We start from the raw sequence: 14,428 nt of genomic DNA on the forward strand, positions 1-14,428 counted from the left end.
CGAGATACTTGGGGAACTACAGACTGAATTCGGACCAAGCAGTCGCTTAGACGATAGTGCAAATATATTAACGGAGTGCATAGATATTACAATAGGTCAGAATAGACCTTTATGGATTGCATTTTTAGACACCAAGGGAGCTTACCTCAACGCTCTTTCACTCTCACTTTTTAGGGGATAGTTTTACCGTGCGGACGCCAAAAAATCCCGGATCCTAACCATAGACAGCTTCGCTGTAAAGCTCCCAATACAGCTTCCTGTTCCTGAATACGTGCTACATAAAAGTATTTTTCCGAGTGTGAAAGAATCCCTCAAAATTGCTGCGCGACTTGTCGCTCGAGGGATTTTGCGTGTATTCGGGGGCTTCTTTCACCTCGGAAGAAACACTTTTATTCAGCGCATATTGAGCACCAGAAAGCTGCATAGGGAGTTATTCATGTTGCTCTACAATTTTCGTATTGACACTTTGATAATTAGGGCAGTACTTCTCGAGTTAGATAATTAAATACAAAACCTAACTAAATGAAATGAAACAATATGAGCTGGATTTTCTTCGAGTAACACAATTGCTCTTATTTTAAATCTTGGTGCATTATAGTCGGGACGCCCCGTATAAGGCTCTTAAAAGCTACACATTTCAAATCAATAAAACGAGTCTACGTAAATATGGGGAATGTAAGCGTTGCTAATATCTGTGCATGTGTTTCGATTTGCACATATTGTCTTACTATACCATACAGAAAAGAGGATGCTTACATGAATTGGAAAAAAGTGAGCAACCAAAAACATGATGTCTTCAGTGTGGGAGAAATGTTCTCAGAGTCAAGGAACCCGCTGAAAGATGCTTTTATTTTTCTTACTTCGAAATAATATAGTCGCCGCATTACTTATCTAAATAAAAATGCTTTCTATAATGTTAGAAAAGTTTTATTACCTGGTAATTATTTTATAATGTCTCAACTCCTTATATTCTTGCTTATAATATTTACGTTATTCTTCGACAGCAGCCTCTCTCCAGTTTCACAAACCAATGGCCTTATAAACGTTAGCTTCTCGGGCATACCCTCGACATGGTTGAGCGCCGTTATTTGAGTAACTTGATAAGGAGCGAGCACGAAAGAACAATGTCTTTTTTTTTTTTGAATTGGGAGAATAACGCTATCGTAGTAAATGACTTCAGAGCCGAATCGCGGTGCATATTTCAACAGTTGCAATCAGGAAAATACTTAATTTGCTCAAAGACTGTGCAATGACGTATTACTAACTCGAAGATGTAAGCAGTTGTTCGAAGGAAAGCACCGCGCATGATTGGCGACCACTTCAAGAGATGACATGTTTTGAGTGGAACAAAAATGCCATGTAACGAAACAATCGCAATGTCAAAACAAGACGGTTGTGCACAGTTAGATGGGGCTTCAAGTGATCAACAGTGGTCGAATAAGGGAATGTCGCCGGAGCAAAAATATCAACAAGGGGACTTTGTCTTCGTCGGAGAAGCCCTCATAAAGACCAACCCCCCCCCAAGCAGAAACGTTGTGTCCAGCGACAATTCGTTGTTAGACCATTGCTGTTCACTTCAAGTCCCGATATCAATTCTTTGTAGACATTCCATCAAGTTTCTTCTTTTATTGTATCATGTATGTATGGATAAAAACCACGTTTTGCTATTGAAGGTTTAGGCGGTCAGTTGAATCAGAATTAAACAATCCGTAAGCGATATTATTACTAGAAATCAACAAAACATTCATGAACTATGCAACTGTTCGCGAATGTGACATCGCCGCTGTGCACGCATTGGACACTGTTCCAGGCCAAGTTGCTGCTGCCTCTTCAATAAACAGGCTGCCGCCGTGACCCGTTGGTCGTGAAGAAACGGTCACTCGCCGTTTGCCTATGCTCGGCCACCTCGAACAACAGCACCCAGAGCTGCTTCACAAGCTGCGGGCCGACGACATTCGAAGTTTCCTGTACGAACGCAATGTGGAACATTTGCGTAGCCGAGGGATCTACGCCCGCGCGTTTGTGATGCGCTTGTGCAGCTCGCCCTCGGTACCGTGCATGCCGTCGCTCGAAGTCTTGATGCGCCGACTCCACATCTCCAGACGCTGCAACTGCCAACTTCTGCTGGAGTTCGCCTGGACGTACGCACCGTACCGGAATCCCGTAGGCAGTTCCCGATACGCTGTGGTGGCTCTTTCTCTTGCCGACATGGACTCTCCTCGGTCGTCTTGAGGAGAAGAATCCACAGCTGCGAGGTGGCGTCCACTCGCACGTCTTGAGAAGGAGTATCCACAGCTGCAGATGCTGGTGTTGGCCGGTGCTGCTGGCAGATGCCTTGACGTACGCGCCGTACAGGAACCCGGTAGGCAGTTCGCGATACGCTGTAGCGGCTCTTCCTCGCTGGCGGGGTGGAGTCCACTCGCACGTCTTGAGAAGTGGAATCCGCAGTTGCAGATGGTGGTGCTGGCAGTCGCCCCGAGGTACGCGCCGTACAGGAACCCGGTAGGCAGTTCGCGATATGCTGTAGCGGCTCTTCGTCGCTGGCGGGGTGGAGTCCACTCGCACGTCTTCAGAAGTGGAATCCGCAGTTGCAGATGGTGGTGCTGGCAGTCGCCCCGAGGTACGCGCCGTACAGGAACCCGGTAGGCAGTTCGCGATATGCTGTAGCGGCTCTTCCTCGCTGGCGGGGTGGAGTCCACTCGCACGTCTTGAGAAGTGGAATCCGCAGTTGCAGATGGTGGTGCTGGCAGTCGCCCCGAGGTACGCGCCGTACAGGAACCCGGTAGGCAGTTCGCGATATGCTGTAGCGGCTCTTCCTCGCTGGCGGGGTGGAGTCCACTCGCACGTCTTGAGAAGTGGAATCCGCAGTTGCAGATGGTGGTGCTGGCAGTCGCCCCTGAGGTACGCGCCGTACAGGAACCCGGTAGGCAGTTCGCGATATGCTGTAGCGGCTCTTCGTCGCTGGCGGGGTGGAGTCCACTCGCACGTCTTCAGAAGTGGAATCCGCAGTTGCAGATGGTGGTGCTGGCAGTCGCCCCGAGGTACGCGCCGTACAGGAACCCGGTAGGCAGTTCGCGATATGCTGTAGCGGCTCTTCCTCGCTGGCGGGGTGGAGTCCACTCGCACGTCTTGAGAAGTGGAATCCGCAGTTGCAGATGGTGCTGCTGGCAGTACGCCCTGACGGTACGCGCCGTACAGTAACCCGGTAGGCAGTTCGCGATATGCTGTAGCGGCTCTTCCTCGCTGGCGGGGTGGAGTCCACTCGCACGTCTTGAGAAGTGGAATCCGCAGTTGCAGATGGTGCTGCTGGCAGACGCCTTGACGTACGCGCCGTACAGTAACCCGGTAGGCAGTTCGCGATACGCTGTAGCGGCTCTTCCTCGCTGGCGGGGTGGAGTCCACTCGCACGTCTTGAGAAGTGGAATCCGCAGTTGCAGATGGTGGTGCCGGCAGTCGCCCGGAGGTACGCGTCGTACAGGAACCCGGTAGGCAGTTCGCGATACGCTGCGGCGGCTCTTCCTCGCTGCTGGGGTGGAGTCCACTTGGCCGTCTTGAGAAGCAGAATCCAAAGCTGCTGATGCTGCAGCTGGCCACTGCTGCTGGAAATCGCCTTGACGTACGCGCCGTACACGATTCCCGCGGGGCTTTCGCAATGCGCTGCAGCAGCTCTTTCTTGCTCTCGAGCATCAGTCCACTCGGCCGTCTTGAAGAGCAGAATCCACAGCTGCTGTTGCTGCTGGCCGTCGTAGATGGAACATTCATGATGCTCTGACACAGGTTGTTTTCGCTGCCGAAAACACCACGGTAGCCATCGGTTGGTCCTGACGAACCTACGGAGACTACGAAGCAGTGCAACAGATTCAGGCCTTTCAGGCTTGGCACAAGGGCTCGCCGAATGTGTGCGCTCGTGGTGCGTCCCGGCAGCGCCACCGTAAACCCTTACAGGTCTTGGCATGTGATGATGCTCGGGCGCCGCATCTCCTCTCTCCATGAGGACGCTGGCTACTGTCGCTGTTGCTGGCGTGAGCGGCTCGTAGACTTGAATTAAGGCCAACTTCCTGTTCGATGGCAAACGCTGCTGTCAATGCGGAACGGTGGCGGATCGTTCTTCGTAGCGTTCTAACGACCAATAGTGGTGCGAGCGCACGCGTAGGCACTTCGTTTTCCTCATCGCGGGCAACGCGATGTTTGGCGCTGAACAAAGACGAGAAAGAAGTACCTCGTAAAATATTGCATTTTGCATTTGTCATCGTCGGTGCCGTCGAAAGGTGCAAAATTTTCTACTGGAACATTTGCATCGACCTGTTGGTTTTTATAGTGCTCTACTTGAACCTGCAGCTATATCGAGAGTGAAAGACTATGACGTCGTTTGGCGGTAGCGGTCTTTATACATAGTTGTCACAATAAAACTACGAATATTTTTACATAATGTACGTCACGCTAGCATATATTATTTAGATAAGTGAATCACAGCAGTCCTCCCCCCCCCCCCCCCCCTTATTGACCCTTACCCCTGCTTAGGCCACTGAGCCATCTTTTTCATTAAAGTTAATTCCCTCGCTCTTGAAATAAAACTCTGCGGAGAATGGACCTCATCCGAAGTGGCGAAGAATAAGATCTCGTCATGAGTGAATATTCGGAAACAATAAATAGGTTAGATATGTCTGCTTTTCCCAGCAAAAGTCACTAGCAGTTTCCGGCGCTGAAATGAGCCCATGGTGAGTGAGGCCGGAAATATTTTTGAAGTCGCTGGAATAGGCTTGTACGGACATCTTCCGACGACCTGAAATGGCAATCGGTGGATTTGGACGGCCGTTGACCGCCTAATACGCTACGCTGTGGCAGCCTTTCTACAAAGCGGGGACTGCCGCTGAAGTCACCGATTTCTTTCTAAGCATAATTTTTTATTGGGATAGCAATTATATGGACACTCCAAGCGCATTCCTGCCGTCGTCGTCGTCGCCGTGAGGTTCCGTAAAAATCCAACGGCAATAAACTCGTCGCCGCGCGCCGTATGAGGTGTGTGCGAGTGAAAGCTCGCGAGGGACGCGCACTTTCACGGAAAGCGAACGCACGGCGGAGAGCAAACACAACGTCTCCGGTCGTGCCAAAGGTCGTGGGGGGAGGGGAGGGAGGGAGAGAGGGGAGTTATGTTTAGCTGACCGAATGCAAGGGGAGCTGGCGACTCAATCTCCCACGCGAAAGAAGGAAAGCGGTAAGGCAGCGCGGGAGGGAGGGTGCGCTGCTTCTACTCTGCCAGGAACTGCGTTCTTGTAGGTTGCGTGGCCGAGGGCTGTCGCGCGCACCGCATCTTGAAAGCAATCTCCACACGGCTCTGACCTTTGTATGCACTGTGCTTTCGCCGCTCAGTTTCCGTTGAAGCAATAGGCCACACGAACCTTCGGTCACTGCTACTGCCGAGCTTGCCTGTGGTCATCGAGTGTGATCTGTTCATGTTTGCTTGAGCGCGCTGACCCCATGCTTGTTAATTCAGTTAGTAAGCGAATGTGTCCCAGTTTATGTAGCCCATAAAACTACTATCCTTGCTCATTATACTCTACTAGTAATTTTGCTATCGCAATTGATGCTTCGCCTTTCGGGCGAAACTGCGACTTTTTTTTACGTCATGGAGCTCCGCACATTTTCCTCAGTGACCACGGCAAAATCTTCCTCCATTCTTATAAATAATTTATTTACATTTAACGAACAGCCTAATTCCAGCCGAGGTCGTGCTTCCACACGAACATGAAGCTTTGAAGCTGATGATGATATATACAGATGAGTAACTTGTACAATGGATGATGATATGTGGAGATGATGAAGATGAAGGTGAGGCATATGTTGAGCTCACAATATCAACGAGCACTCAAGCATCGTAACCACTCAAAACTCACGAAAGGTATCCGTGAAACCGCAAGAAAGCATATATGCTAATAAAGGAAGACTGAATAGCGAAGTCGGTGACGTGCCTCTACTTCATATGAGCGATGTTACGTGTTTGGACACAACGGCTAATGATAAGGAAGATAGTACAGCTCAAGATTCTACTGTCAAAGAGGGAAAAGAGGCTTCTGAAGCCTGCAGAAGCAGTGAAATGCCGGCAGACACTGGCAACCCATCTGGCGCTCGGACAGCTTCTCCACAAGCTTAAACGAGGAGTTCGGCATTGAGTAGGCTGAAGTGGATGGCGGTCTGGTAGTGATTAATCTGGCTAATGATCTTTGCATGCTCTCTGTATATCTGCCGCGCTGGGTCAGCGTAGCCATCTTCCCATCGTAGTTGCGTAGGCCCAACGACACTTAAGATTCCCTTGCGCGGACGCTAGTGCAGTCAGCGGAATAGCATGTGGTTGGACGAGATGATGCCGTGTGGGCCTCCAACATGCCGCATACAGTGACGATTGTGGGACGTGTGCAGCAGACTTCTTGGTCATAAAGAGATTCTCAATTTATTTACAATATCCACTAGGACCTTTGATATGTTAGTGTACTCGCGGCGTACGATCTTGAATATGGTGCTTCATTTGGCGTATTTGACACAATTAAAGCAATATGATTTGACGCACAATCTTGCGGCTATCTTTGCTTGCTGACCGCGTTACCCGGAAGTGACGACGATGCCTTTACTTATGGTTGACAGGGTATTCGTGTCTCGCCATGCGCGCGCCACACGAGCACTTGTGAGCAACGAAGAGAATATTTCCAAGCTCTTTCGAAATATCTTCATGGCAATAAAGATAGTAATAATGAAAGAAGAAGAGAGTGACTACTATAAATGTAAGCAAACAACTGTCTCATCTGAATTCTCAATTACAAATTCGTTGTTCATACCAAGTTATAGCTTTTCATATTCGTCATTCGTTCCTGAAATTATCCTTGCTTGCAATCACCCGTTTCATGGCTCTCCCCTTTGAGGGCACATGCAATATTTTGAGGGATCATCATGATAATTCACATCATAATCATCATTATCAGCAAGAATAGGTGCGTGTGCTTAGGAAACAGGCCTGAAGAGCCATATACCATAATGACACTGCATCTAAAAGAGTTGCCTGTATATGCGAACGATGATTTGTGGTGACACGAAGACATGCGCCAATTTTAGAGTAAAGCTGGTAAATGTGACTACGAGCACTCGAAAACGTTATAGGTGTGTTTTCACGGTGACGGTGACGAGAACTTTGTTTGGTCCTGAGAAACTGTGGCCCGGGGGAGCCCAAGGCTCCCTCAGGTCAAGTCGGTGGCTCCGTCCACGATGGCACCGGGAGGCGAAGTCCCGTTGCGATGTCGTGGGCCCTCTGTACTGCCTGGAGCTGGATGTGGTGCTTGTCGCTTCTGAGGAATTCCTCCCATCATTTGTTGGTGGCAAATGTAGAGTTTTCTAGGGTTGGGCACAGCCGTCATGAAAAAACTATGTGACTGAACAAGTTTATATATAGCACAAATGGTTTCCAGCAGAACGTCCGGACACGGACAGAAAGGGACGACGACACACGCTGGACTAACAATTGAATCTTTATTCTGGTTTCCCACACCTCTTATAGCACAAGACAGCCAATGCTTCTTCATTTTGTTATGCCGCTTATCCGTCTCTTAGAGCGAAATATCGTCTTTGCACATGCAAGCAACTTCTTTCTTTTTCTGTTAGTAGTATCGATGATGTAGTGATGCATGATTGCCCGCTTCTGTCAATGACCATGGCTTCTAAAATTTCGCGCGTCATCTTGTCTTTGCTTTTTTCTGAAACCTTGGTGCACTAAGATTCTACGGTGCAAGGCTGGCGATGATAAAAATCGAGATGCCAAGCGGAGATTCCTTCTAAAAATGCAGCATGGTCTCTCGTCCTGTCATTGACACACCTGCCTGTTTGTCCTATATATCCTCGGTCATATATCACCCCTGTCTTGCAGCTAGTGTACTTCTTCTGGTGGTTGATTGTGCACTGATTATTTTTCTTTTCATTGTTGACTCGCGCACACATTGAATAAGCCTTGTTTGGTGCTGAACAAACAACCGTGACGATTTCCTTTCCGGCTATGTTCTTTAGCTTATGGGTTAGGCCGGGTACATAAGGCACAATAGCGACCTTCTTCCTTTTCTGTTGACTGTTTTTTTCTTCTTGAGACTTGCTGTTCCGGAGTTTCAGCTTCTTTAGCAACCCTTGGGCGACTGCTGTAAGCAGGCCTTTCGGATAGCCAGCGTTGTTGAGCCTGGTTACCTGGTGCATAAAGCTTTCTTCTATGAGGTGATGACACGACTTCTTTAGGGCGGCTTCTATCTCCGTGGTCACCGTGGAATAGTCGGAATCGTATCGCAGGAAGCCGTTGCAAGAGCCGGTCTCAAGAAACCTAATTCTTTTCCTTTCTGGCATTTCAAAGGTGAAGCTTAAATCCGGACATGCTTCATTGAATGTAGTCAGGGACGCTATTTTGTAGCGATGCCTTATGACTTATTGTATACTAGTATTATCCAACGCTCACGGCCGGCTGATACCGTTGATAACGCGAGCGGACCGTCGCTCGGACCACTGACAAAGCCCAATAAGCGCGAAAAGGCATTAGAACCGGAAAGGCATCGCTACAAAATACTAGCCCAGGACAGCTTCCCTGTACTTGGTTAACTCTAGTTCATCTGCTGTTTTGCATAATACGAGAAAATCATCCACGTAGCGAAATATTGCTAGAACGTGGTTGTCATTTAAAGCATCCTCAATTCATCTACCAACTGCTTCGAGGAAAATGTCACACATGTACGGTGCGACTCGTGAGCCGATGCACACTCCGCTTCTTTGAATGTAGTGATGTTCTCCAACACCAATGACAGTGGCATCAAGATAGGAGGACAAAAGCTCGTGTAAGGTGTCCAAGAGAACGCCAGCATTATTCTGGAATAGTACAACGCCTTTCTCCTCGATTGTTGCTCGAAGCACCGCCAACATACCTGAATGGGGAACGGAGTAGTACATGTCTTGAATGTCGACAGAAAAACTGCCGAGACCGCCGAACCACGAGTATGAAGGTATAGTTTATAACGGCCCTTGAGCTGTCGATCCTGTATGGATCCTGGACGTCAAGCCGCGACAACTGCATTGCCAGACACGTGGAAACTTGTGCCTGCCATGTGTTCCTTTCCGACACGATGACCCTGAAGGGAATGTTTTCATTGAGCTATAACAGGTGTGGGAGACCAAGAATAAACATACAGTTGTCAGTCCAGCGTGTGTCGTCGTCCCTTTCTCTCTGTGTCCGTACGTCCTGCTGGAAACTATTTGTACTCAGGCAAACACTATGCCGAAGTTTATATATAGTGCATACGGGGAAGGGAGGGGGGGGGGTATATATGTTAAGGTTGACCGGCAGGCCACGGTTGAAGTGTGTGGGTAAATATGGCTATATGAAAATGGTTAACTCGTCGTTTTCTGCACGTTTGGAGGCACATGTGAAGCGGTTACAAAGTTTTTTGTAACTGCCGAACTGCCCTGGGGAGGGGGGGGGGGAGGGGGGGGGGGAGAATCGAAAGTGGCACTAACGTTACATTGGCAGATACATGGACACGAGTTATGGCTGATATGTACGGAAACTACGAAATGCATATTTCACAAACAGACTATGCACTAAAATTACTTATTCAGGCGTTCGAACGTTTTACAAGCGTAGTTTTCCAGCCGCTTAAGAAGTCGTCGGCTTATGCCTGCAAAAGTCTGCCGTGCAAGCAGCGGATTCACATACCGTCTCGGTGCGTTTCCGTGAGCTGTTCAGTGAAGTAGGCGTCATGAATGTTTCTGCACAGCGGAAAGATAAGGGAAATACAAACACGTCGCCGTTACGCTGATATCTCCTTCAAGCTATAAATGCTTCAATTTGCCATTTAACGCGATACTGATGACATCAAACTGATGCGTCTCAGCGGAATGACTCGTCTGTCTTTCAATGCAGGCGTAACGTCTGCCTACTGCATGCGCCGAACGGCCGCCTGCTAACACGCGAGTATTTTCTATTGAGAGTTGCTACTCGCGCTGCCGGCGATACTTCGCCTCTCAGGTCACCAGCGCAGTAATAATAATTATACGTGTTTCCTTATGGTTTATACGCAGCATAAAGATGTTGCTCTAAGTCAAAGTGAATAGCTGAAGTTCGCACTGATTCGTGCACCGTCAATTGCAAATGAGCACACTTTAAAGCCCGGCCCACATGGAGTGAACTTTCACTGCGAACTTCGCGCGGCCCGCACCAGCGCGGCGGAACGCCAGCGTGCCACCGCCGTGCTGCACCCACATGTGGCCAAAAAACAGGCGGCCACCGCCACCATTTCAGTGGTGCTAGACACAGCGTGATTCCATTCCCAGTAAAATGCAGGGAAAAAATGGTTTTGTATCTGCAACTGAACCATTATTCTGCAGCGGAACCATATTGGTCGGGCCTGGACGGCTGTGATCACTCGATCATTGTACGCGATGCGCGCAGCTTTTGTCGCCATGTTCGCTCTAGGCTCTTTGGCTGGCTAGCCGATTCAAATGGGGCTGCAGGAAGTCGGACGCGGCCGCGCCCTGATTGGTCCGTGCTGACAGCCTTCATTCGCCGCTTCTGGCGGGCGGTTGACCGCCTGCGAACATATCTAGCCCAGCATGATCGACGGCGAACAGCCGCCGGCCGCCGGGCGGACGCCGCGCGCGGCCGTTCGCCAGTTTTTCGTAAGAAAATCGCTCCCTGTGGGTCGGGCTCAATAAATACGCAGAATTGACAAAAGGGATTCTTCAGCGTTTTCCTTTTCTCTGCTACAGGCTACCGCGCAAACGTTAGGACAGCGCAGATTGGCTACCAGCGTAGCGTGAACTTTGTCGGAGCTGCCAGTAACATGCCACTCGGCGCATATGATTGTCTAAAAGATTCATGCAGTTAGCGAGGTTCGCCAGCGATGGCACCGAAAACGTGAGAACATTCATGCAGAATTCTGGAGTTTGTGAGGAAACCACGATCTTATTACGTGGCACACCGTAGTCGGGGATTCGGGAATGATTCTGACCACCTGGGCATCTTCAACTCGCGCCGAATCCATGGCACAAGGGCGATATTGCATTTAGCCCCCATCGAAATCCAGCCGCCGCTGCCGGGATTTGTTCCCGCTACCTAGTGCTTACCAGCGCAGCACCATAGCGACTAAGCCATGTCTGCGGGTATACATTCATGCAACGCTTTCCCCTATTCCACGACTTGTTATTGATGAAACAAGCTCCGCGACTTTTTTTAATCTTGGAGCTAGTTAAATGCTGTTTACCTCGGTTGACTCTATTAGAACTGAGTAATACCGGCCCAGGCTAGCAACAACCGTGTTGTTCGTGATTCACGTTGAAAGGCGAAATGACTACATTTGGAACCGGAACGATGAGGGCGACAGTAAGAAGCAAAATAATTGAGAGCTTTAGGTGCACACCAGCTTAGTTAGAGCGCCGTACTCTGACGGAAAAAAATCAATCACTCATGTAAATTCTCTCAGCTAGAAAAAGGCAGCCATTTGGCTGAAAATGGCACGAGCATACAAACTGTGGCACAGCCAGTAAATTATTTTCGGGGGGGGGGGGGGGGGGATGAGTGGGGTAAGGTATCTGGGCTAGAGCACTGCACGGGCTCGAAATCACAGAGCTTCTCAACATTGCGACAAGAAGCGGCCACCATGTCACCTTTCGGTGGATACCTGCACACTGTGGCGTGATATGAAATGAACAAGCAGACGCTGAAGCTAAAATAGCTGTAAATAATGCGCCAGAAGTAAGCATTGCGTTCTCACGGATAGACACGAATGCCCTGCTTCGGTGTGTTATGCGGAACTCTACACTTGAGCACTGGACCAAAACAGATCGACGACACAGCGACTGCACAAGTGGGACCCAGAAATGAAGTTCCGCATGCCTCATAAACTGAAGAGGAGTATAACGAGTATGATACACCTGATTCGTAATGGTGTTGCACTCACGAGGCGTTATACGCATATCATCGGCTGCAGTGACATTGGTCCCAACTATGATCACTCCCAAGCGCCTGAAACACTTGAGCACCTATTTTGCTCATGCCCAGTGTACGCGCGAGAACGGCAGAGCCTTATTTCTACTATTCAACGAGTGACCAATATCTGACGAGATTGTATGAGGTCCTTGGCCTGACGCCAAGAGCGCAGCTGTGGTCATCGAAGCGACTATAGCCTTCCGTCAAGCCACCGGACTCGACGCACCACTCTAGTATGACCTCAACGTGATGTACATGTATATAGGCACCTACTTTTTCTCTCCCCCCTTTCCCCACTGTAGAGTAGCAGGCCAGAGCAAACTAACGCTCAAGCCGACCTCTCTGCCTTTCTTCATATATAAACTTCGCTCTCTCTCTCTCTCGCTCTCTCTCGGGGCGGGGGGTGGGGGAAACACCTGCCGGATGTGCTACTGCCCCGCTACGCCACTGCATACAACAATCGTCGCCGTTATGGGATTTCGTATTCGTAGTTGCTGGCCCCATAGCTGCCTCCTCTTCACCTCGTTGACAATTTGGAAACGATGGAATGACATTTAACAACTTTTCCATCGTGTAGATATGAAGAACGGCACGCAACAATGATCTTGCGATTGCTTATGGCAACATGTTTCTGAGGAAGACACCGAAAAAGAGCTCGAGAAGAGACCTATCTAAGTGCAACAGATGCAATAGTTTCCAGATCGGCTCGCATGGATCACTGGTATAATGCTTCGCTACGCGGCCGCGGAGTAGTGTCCGTATCGTGAAAATTGCAAGTAGTTCTCCCAGTACAGCGCTGCTACAGTATATATATATATATATATATATATATATATATATATATATATATATATACGAGAAGAAAGGGAACCGAAGGGCCCGATTTTTATTAATCATATCATAAGAAGCCAACAAACATTTGCCATCACCCAAAAAGATCACGTGCTCGTGACGCCTGGGGCAGAAAGGATGTTCCACATCCGCCCCTAGGCTTGTGAGTGGTGGCGCTGGCTAACACTCCCAGAGTTAGTTCTAGTTGTAAAACATAAATACCCAGAAAGCGGATGGGAAAACGGTTCCGCGGTAGCTCAATGGTGAGAGCATCGCACGTGTAATGCGAAGACGTGGGTTCGTTCCCCACCTGCGGACAGTTGTTTTTTCATCCGTTTTCATTTCCATTAATTTATCATTTCTTTAATTCAATTAGCGTGTGCAAGTAATTTCCCCTATGTTGTTCTTGGTGTCAATGTTTGTTGGCTTCTTATGATATGATTATATATATATATATATATATATATATATATTAACCCACAAATACGAACCTTGCTTAAACGTCAACAGGTACCTTACCCCCTACTTCTACGAAATATATACAAGTTGCCTCCTTTAGTTTAAAGAGGGTAGTGGAGACATCTACAACAGACCTCCTACTACAAACTTTGCATCACGTTGAATTCTTCCAAAATACAGTGTAAAATTTTTAAGCGGCTCGAAAAATACGCTTGTAAACCTTTGCAGCTCCTGAATAAGTAATTTGCTGCAAATGCAGTTAAGGAAATATACCGTTGGAAACTTCCGTACAGATCACCCATAGCTCGTTTCCAAGTTTCCCAAAATATAACACATACTGCTGCTTTCGGTTCTCCCAGGGCAGCGAAAAAACTTTGTAACCGTTTCATATCCGCCTCCGAATTAACAGGCAGAAAACGATTGTTGACCCATTTCATATAGCCCTAATTACGCACACACTTCAAAGTTGGCCTTCAAATCAACCATAATATGCCCCCCCCCCTCTCCCCCCTATATTAGCTTGGTGAATCACGTAACTGGTTCATGACACCGTGAAAACACCCGTATAACGTTTCCGAGTGCTTGTAGTCGCATGGGTCAGCTTTGCTTATTGAATAGCCCATTTCTTCTGCGTGTCACCGCTAATTACGTTCGCATAACCAGGAAAATCTTAAATATATATATATAGTAACTCGACTTTTCAATGGGCCAAGCGTGACATTGGCCCATTGACGGACAGTGTCACTGTCCGTCAATTGTGGATGTCAAACACCATTAAGAGCTACCCATAATGGGGACCGTATCAAGCACTGTCCACTGCCAATAATGACAAGCACGCGTCGTGAAGAACCCCGTTACCAACAAGTAATCTCCCTGCCATTGGCTCTCTCCCTGGGATTTTTTTTTTTGTTAGCTCTCTCTATCTCTCCTTTCTCACTTTTTTTGGCGCCTTCTTCCTCTACCTGAAGATATGAAAAGACTGTTGCGAGAATTTCCTGTATCCCTTGAAAAAGGTCGGTCCACCGACCGAAACTGTTGGGTGAATAATAAACCTAAGATAACAGCGAAGTTGTGCTTCTGATTTTCCTATATATATATATATATATATATATATATATATATATATATATATATATATAT

At 48.3% G+C, this 14,428-nt stretch overlaps 1 non-coding gene across 1 annotated transcript; it reads left to right on the forward strand.

Annotated features, from left to right (window-relative positions):
• Window positions 1-13,075: 13,075 nt before the first annotated feature.
• Trnat-ugu (transfer RNA threonine (anticodon UGU)) lies at window positions 13,076-13,147 on the forward strand. The gene has a single exon. It is a non-coding gene; the product is annotated as a tRNA-Thr (tRNA).
• Window positions 13,148-14,428: the final 1,281 nt, after the last annotated feature.

This window comes from Dermacentor silvarum, chromosome 1 (assembly GCF_013339745.2).
Source record: "Dermacentor silvarum isolate Dsil-2018 chromosome 1, BIME_Dsil_1.4, whole genome shotgun sequence".
Lineage (NCBI taxonomy): Eukaryota > Metazoa > Arthropoda > Arachnida > Ixodida > Ixodidae > Dermacentor > Dermacentor silvarum.